Raw genomic sequence first — 8186 nt, forward strand, 5'->3', positions numbered from 1 at the left:
CCTGAAGTAACTGAAGATCCACAAAAGAAGTAAAAATAGCCTTAACTGATGACATTCCACCATTGTGATTTGTTTCTGCTCCACCCGAACTGATCAATGTACTTTGTAATCTCCCCCACCCTTAAGAAGGTTCTTTGTAATTCTCCCCACCCTTGAGAATGTACTTTGCGAGATCCACCCCTGCCCGCAAAACATTGCTCTTAACTTCACTGCCTATCCCAAAACCTATAAGAACTAATGATAATCCACCACCCTTTGCTGACTCTCTTTTCGGACTCAGCCCGCCTGCACCCAGGTGAAATAAACAGCCATGTTGCTCACACAAAGCCTGTTTGGTGGTCTCTTCACATGGACGCGCATGAAAGCTTGGCATGGTGGTGAGTGCCTGTAGTCCCAGCTACTCAGAAGGCTGAGGTGGCTGTGATCACGCCACTGCACTCTAGCCTGGGTGACAGAGACCCTGTCTCAAAAAGTAAATAAATACATAAATACAAATTAAGACAAACCAATGTATTGTGACATTATGCAAATATTAAAAATGATTGCATCAATAATGTAGTTGCATGGACAACAACTGTGATATATTGTTGGGTAAAGGAGTCAGAAGATATCATTGGTATGTGCACCATGCTTACAATTTCACAGAAATATTTATGTCTATGGGCCTGCCAAGAAGGCATTATAGAAAGATGAAATTACTTGTATTAGAATAGTAGATATATGAGTAACAGTTTTCTTTCAATGGTGCAATGTGGTTTTTAAAATAAAACCAGAAACATAAAACAATGGGAATGTTGTTAGATCTCTGCATCAATGCCTAAAAGTCCTTTTAACTCATACGTAATTCATCTAAGTTTTGCGTTTTGCCTTTCTAATTGCATGACTTTTTCCTAGTTGGTTGTGAGCAACCATTTGCCTGGGGGCAGGCACAGGTTGAGGGAAGGGGGTGGTGACTGGGGGAAGATTAAGAATGTCACAGAAAAAAAATGCAAAGAGAAAGACTTAATTAATATTCAGGTTTTGACCTATATAGTAGGATTAAGTACAAAGGCAATGGTCTTGCAACTAGGCTACAGCTTTAATAAGGGATGTTCTAAACACCTCTCCTCTTCTGGGCACATTATCCATCAAGCCTGGATGATTCGGGTTACAGAGTTATCTCCATAATGAAGAGAAGGTAACCCATTTGCTCATGACAGCTACATGGTGGGGATAACTCTACAACCTGAATTGTATGAGAGCAGTGGAATTTAACTGTCATGAGTTGAATTCTGTCCACCCAAGATTCATAGATTGAAGTCCTAACCCCCCATACCTCAGAATGTGACCTTCTTTGGAGATAGGACCTTAAAGAGGTAATCAAGTTAAAATGAGGTCATTAGAGTGGTCCCTAATCCATATGATTTGTGTTGTTACAAAAAGGGGAGATTTGGACACAGCAGCCATCTAGGAGAACGCCACATGAACATGAAGATCTACATGCCAAGGAAAGAGGCCTGGAACAGATCTTTCCTTAGAGCCCTTAGAAGGAACCAACCCTGCCAACACCTTCATCTTGGACTTCCAGCCTCCAAACTGTGAGACAATAAATTTCTGATGTGCAGGATACCCAGTTAGTGGTGCTTGTTCAGTCACAGGAAACTAACAAAATGACCAAAGGAAGATTAAAGAAAAGCCCTCCTTTCTACTCTGAGGGACTGTAGGAAGGGGTCGATGTTCCTCCCATCCTCATAGGCTTTCCTGTACCAACCTGGGATGCCACCACTTCAAAGTCACTGGGGCCACACAGGATGGTCAGGTGAGCTCAGCTGGGCCTTCTTCAGTTCCACTGGGGTCTTGCAAGACCCCAGTGACTGATGGAGTCTGCAGAGAAGTGGCTGCCCAGAGGTCACAGTAGCAGGGAAGAGGTGGATCTGTAGGGCTATAGTGGATGCTCATGTTCAGACCAGTGGGAGTCACAGCTAGGCTTCAGAATGGATATAGTCCCAGCAGGCAGGGCTCTAGCCAGGTACAGAGGCCAATTCATAAATTACATAGCCGTCGGCTAACACTGCAAATGCTAGCAGGGTGAGAAGGTCCCAGGTAGACTGGAGATCTCCCCGCCAAAACCACAGCCCCTTTAAGCATCACAGCTCTTCCCTACCACACAAGACTTACATAAGCCTCACCCCTGCTCCACATACCATCTTAGGGAGGGAAAGGGGCTGAGGGGAGAACATGCATCTGGGAGAGCAAGCACTTTTAGTCAAGAGGAACTGGGCACAACGAAATAATCGGATCAGACAAAACTTTAAACCAATTCAGACATCAAATTAATTGTTTCCAGGCCACAAAGTTGTATTATGTGTTTAAATTCTACAGTGTATATGCAAAGTGCTTCATTATCACAGGACTGTGGGTTGGTGGAGGAAGTAGAAGTGGGACCATTCACCACCAGGGTCACTATCTCAATCAACAACTTCAGAAAACCCTTAGGGATGGTCACAGTGGCTCCTCTGGTGTTTTCTAGACTAGACTGGATGTGTTCCAAAGATTCTTACAACTTTGTACTGTCACTAGCTTCAGGTAATGAAGTTTCACAGCCTGGAGGAGTGCTAATTAAAGTCAATAGCAGCTTGATGATCCTGACACCACACCCTCAATGAACAAAACCATTGCTTAGTCTGTCAGTTGCCTTAGATGCTCAGGCAAAGTGAAGAGCTGTTAGATACAAACTGGGAAGTGGGGCAGAGCTGTGCAGGGCTAGCAGAGGATGAGCCGAGGGTGAGCTGAAAGCCAGCTGAGGGTGCGCTGGTGGGGAGAAGGTGGCCCTTTTCATCTTGGCTCTGTTCCATAGGGCTGGCACATCTTCCATTTGGGATGAGGAAATCTCTACCACAGCAGGGGGAAAGGCCATTAGCCTGGCCAGCCGCGGTGGCTCACGCCTGTAATCCCAGCACTTTGGGAGGCAGATATGCGTGGATCACTTGAGGCCAGGAGTTCAAGACCAGCGTGGCCAACATGGCGAAACTCCATCACTACTAAAAAGACAAAAAATTAGCTGCGCATGGTGGCGCACACCTGTAATCCCAGCTACTCGAGAGGCTAAGGCAAGAGAATCGCTTGAGCGCAGGTTGCAGTGAGCCAAGATCGCACCACTGCACTCCATCCTGGGAGATAGAGCACAACTCTGTCTCAAAAAAAGAAAAAAACAGGCCATTAGCCTTAAGGCTTTTCAGGTTGAGGAGGTGAGGTTTTTTTTGTAAATAAACAAACATAACAGTTGTTTGGACATGAAACAAAAGTAAACAGTAGGACTTACAGATGGCTTCCCATCTTAAGCAGCCTAGGAATCACAACTATTAATAATGATGTTTTCCTGGAAGGAGCTCCAAGAACTTGTAACCCAAAAAGTATCTGAGACATCTCAATTGATTTAGGTGTTTATTTTGCCAAGGTTAAAGACATGCCCATGATATAGGCTCTCGAGGTGCTGACAACATGTGCCCAAGATGGTCAGCCTATGACTTGGCTTTATATAGTTTAGAGAGACATAAGACATCAACCAAATACATGTAAGGTGTATATTGGTTCGCTCCAGAAAGGCAGGACAACTGGAAGCAGAGACTTCCAGGTCATAGAAATTCAAAGACTTTCTGATTGACAGTTGGTTATTATCTAAAGACTGGAATCAATATAAAGGAATGTCTGGGTTATGATAAGGGCTTGTGGAGACCAAGGTTTAATCATGCAGATGAAGCCTCCAGGTAGCCGGCTTCAGAGAGAACAGATTGTAGATGTTTCTTGTCAGACTTAAAGAGTTTAATCTACCAGTCTTAAGGTCTGCGTTGATGTTAATGGTTATGAGGCATGTCCGATCTCCCCTTCCCATTATGACCCGAACTAGTTTTTCAGGTTCACTTTGGAATGTCCTTGGCCAAGAGGAGGGGTCTATTCTGATGGTTGAGGGGTTTCAAATTTTATTTTTTGTATACAAACGGTATACCCATCATTCATACCCATTTCATATGAATAAAGGCAGCCAACTTCGGTCATGACACAATCATTACTTAAGTAGTCCTGGAGTAACTACTAGAGAGTTAAAAGTTAATCTCTCAGTGGCTGGAAGATAAAAGGAGCAAGGAAGAGGACAGCTGCTTTTCTTTCTAGGCACTTTGTCACTTCCCAAATGCTAGGCACCGTGTGAGGCAGGGAAGGAGGTTCAGACACAAAAACTGAGAGGAAGGGGAGCAAATATGTACACATGACAACCATTCAATTATATATTCATTCAACAAATATTTATTGAACTCTGATTATGCACTGGACATTAGGTGTTGAAGGCAGCTATTAACAAAACAGTCTTTGCCTCATGGACCTGCCTCTGTAGTAAAGGAGGCAGACAATCATTCAACACATAACATAGTATCGGGTAGTGACGTGTTATGAAGAAGGCATATTAGGGAGCTAGACTGTGACTGAGCAGGGAGAGAGGAGTTGCCCTTTTAGGGGTTGGTAGGTAATGTCTGAGATGACATTTGAGTAGAGACCTGAATCAAGTTGGAGGGTGTGATGGTTAAATTTACATATCAACTTGACGGCACTACAGGGTGCCCAGATTAAACATTGTTTCTGGATGTCTGTGAGGGTGTTTCTAGATGAGATTAGCATTTGATTTAGTCGGCTCAGTAAAGGAGATGGCCCTCCCCCATATGAGTGGACACCATCCAATCCCTTGAGAGCCTGGATAGAACAAAAAGGTGGAGGAAAGAGGAATTCACCCCTTTTCCTTCCAGCCTGAGTACCAGGGCATAGATCTTCTCCTGCCCTCGGTGCCCCTGCCCTGGCCTCTGGACTTGGGCTGAATTATCCACCCACTCCCCTGGGTCTCCACCTTGCTGGTGGCAGATCATGGGACTTCTCAATCTCCGTAATCAAGTGAGACAATTCCAAATATGAAAGTTCTTCCTATGGACAGTTGAGTCTTAAACAACACACGTTACTTATATGCAGATTTTCTTCTGCCTCTGGCACTCCTGAGACAGCAAGACCAACCCCTCCTCTTCCTCCTCCTCCTCCTCAGCCTATTCAACGTGAAGATGATGAGAATGAAGACCTTTATGGTAATCCACTTCCACTTAATAGGAAATATATTTTCTCTTCCTGATGATTTTTAAATAAAATTTTCTTTTCTCTAGCTTACTTTATTGTAAGGATACAGTATATAATACATATACCAAATATGGTTTTTGTTTTGTTTTGTTTTGTTTTGTTTTCTCACTCTTGTTGCCCAGGCTGGAGTGCAATGGTGCAATCTCGGCTCACTGCAACCTCCATCTCCCAGGTTCAAGTGATTCTCCTGCCTCAGCCTCCCAAGTAGCTGGGATTACAGGCGCATGCCACCACGCCTGGCTAATTTTTGTAGTTTTAGTAGAGATGGGGGTATCGTCATATTGGTCAGGCTGGTCTCAAATTCCTGACCTCAGGTGATCCGCCCGCCTTGGCCTCCCAAAGTGCTGGGATTACAGGCGTGAGCCACTATGCTCAGCCCCAGATATGTTTTTAATCAACTGCTTATGTTCTCAGTAAGGCTTTTGGTCGACAGTAGGCTATTAATAGTTAAGTTTGGGAGAGTCAAAGGTTATACATGGACTTTCCACTGCAAGGAGATCAGTGCCCCTAACCCCAGAGATGTCCAAGGGTTAACTGTACATCCAATCCTCTCCTTTCTCTTCTCAGTCTCCACAAGTTCCCCAACCATCATCACGCATTTCTCTTTGTTATTTTGTTTTCCTTCATGCTTACTCACTCTCATCCACATGCACATATTTCTCCCCCTGTCCAGCACAGGAGTGTATACCTGTCACCTCCTCCCGCCTTCTGTATTAGTCCGTTTTCATACTGCTGATAAAGACATTCTCAAGACTGGGTAATTTATAAAGAAAAAAGAAGTTTAATGGACTCGCAGTTTCACGTGGCTGGGAAGGTCTCACAATCATGGCGGAAGGTGAAAGGCATGTCTTACGTGGTAATAGACAAGAAAGAATGAGAGCCAAGCCAAAGCAGAAACCACTTATAAAACCATCAGATCCTGTGAGACTTATTCACTACCACAAGAACAGTATACGGGAAGCAGCCCTCATGATTCAACTATCTCCCACTGGGTCCCTCCCACAACATGTGGGAATTAAATCAAGATGAGATTTGGGTGGGGACACAGCCAAACCATATCTCATACCTCTATGGTGTCCTCACAGTCGTTTAAGAAAATCTTCTCTCTCTGATGAAATAAAAATGTTAGAACTTGGAAAATCCTTAGAGTTTACATGGTTCTTCTCAGTGTACACACACACCAGTCCCCACAGTCCTCCAGATGTGTGCCTAAGTTTTCCTTTGCTCAAACCTCCTACTTAAAAAGGTTTTGGGGAAGATGTTGTCCCTACTGGCAGAGGATGAAATGGTAAGAAGCTGAGAGAGGGTTGAGACAGAGGGAAGCAGACTCTCTTCCCCGCTGCGCCCTCATGATCAGCATCACATCTTTAAAGGTACCTTCATCACCTCTTCCTTTCTTTCTTTTTTCCACTGCCTCCATGTCAATGCTGGACAGAAGCATGAGTGAAGCATGAGTTTCCTTCCATTTTCAAAACAAACCTTTAACTTAGAATGAAGGTGAAAGAATATATTTTTTCCTAAATCAACAGTGTAAACTGGCTGGACTGTTTTGCAAAAATATCACACCCTCTGGATGTTTCATGGGCTGATTTGCATGGTACCAGATGAGTTTCTTTTTTCCTCTTTCAATCAACTCAAGTAAATATACAACATGCAGCCAAATTACATCCTCTTACAGGAAGAGAGATTTCAAAATCTTTTCTTATTGTTTACCTGAATCTGTTTGTTCACAGTTTCTCAGGCAGGCAAGATATCCTCAGAACAAAGTTACTAAAAGGATTTTCAGGTGACACAGGCTGCAGCTGGAAGTTAGTTATGTAACTTTGGTTTTGTGGCTCTTTCCATTTTCACGGTGTACAGCAGATACTAATTAACATGGAAATTGATTTGTGTGCTTGAGCATTCCAGCTAGCTGCGATAAGCATTTCACGCTCTGCGTTGGAAAATGTTCTCATTGCTTCTTTGGTAATGCTGAGCCATGGATAGATGACAATGACAGTTCACTTTTGTCACTCTGTGAATGAAGGAGTAAATAAGTGCGCCATCCACAGAACCACGGAGCTCATGTAATCCACTCAAAAAGGGACCCTGGTCCAGCAACTTTGATGCAACCTGACTTTCCTTGGACACTTCCAGTGACAGGAGACTCACTACTGTCGTCCAGCTGTTTGCCATGGCTCTGCTAGGTCTGAGTTAAAGGGGGTCACTCACACGAGTGTTTCCCCTTTTGGAGCTCCCAGTGAGAGGCCACAACCCCAGGGCAACTGGAAAGATGCCCATCTAATAGTCTACTCCCTCTAAGGTCAGAATTCTCTCATAAAGGTGCAGTGGCATGCACCTGGAGTCCCAGCTACTCAGGAGGCTGAGGTGGGAAGATCACTTGAGCCCAGGAGTTCAAGTCCAGTCTAAGCAGCACAGCAAGACTCCATCTCTAAGAAAAAAAAAAAAAAAAACTCCCATAAAACTTGCTCCTTTGCAGGTAAGAGACCATCACCATTGTTTCTTTACTATTTGTTAAGTGACCATTTTGTGTCAGATATTGTCTTATATCCCGGGGCTGCAACTTAAATAATACTTACTCTGTCTACCAGGAACTTCCAATCTAGTTTATTAAATTTTAATGACTTTGAATTAGATAAACTAGTATAAGTTATTTATAGCATTCTTTATACATTATTTAATTCAATAAAAATTATTGACTAGAATTTACAGTCTAGTAGGGAGAGAAATCTAAATAAATTATTATAACAGGATGGTGCAAGTGTCGTCATAAAGCACAGCTCATTAACTTGATCCTTCTTAAGGCAACTGGCCAGGGAAACCTCTCAGAGGTGTTAAGAGGCAGAAAACCTAAGGGCATTGAACACTTATGGGGCTGGGGGCGGGATTTAGGGAGAAGGATGCTGCCAGAAAGATCTATTGCTTTGTGATGTTATTCAAGGTTAGCCCAGCCGTGCACCAGCTGATTGACTATCGGAGTCCTTGGACACCACCCATAATCATTCTTAACCACTCATGTCACATGGCTAATGAGA

This window comes from Pan troglodytes, chromosome 1 (assembly GCF_028858775.2).
Source record: "Pan troglodytes isolate AG18354 chromosome 1, NHGRI_mPanTro3-v2.0_pri, whole genome shotgun sequence".
Taxonomy (NCBI): domain Eukaryota; kingdom Metazoa; phylum Chordata; class Mammalia; order Primates; family Hominidae; genus Pan; species Pan troglodytes.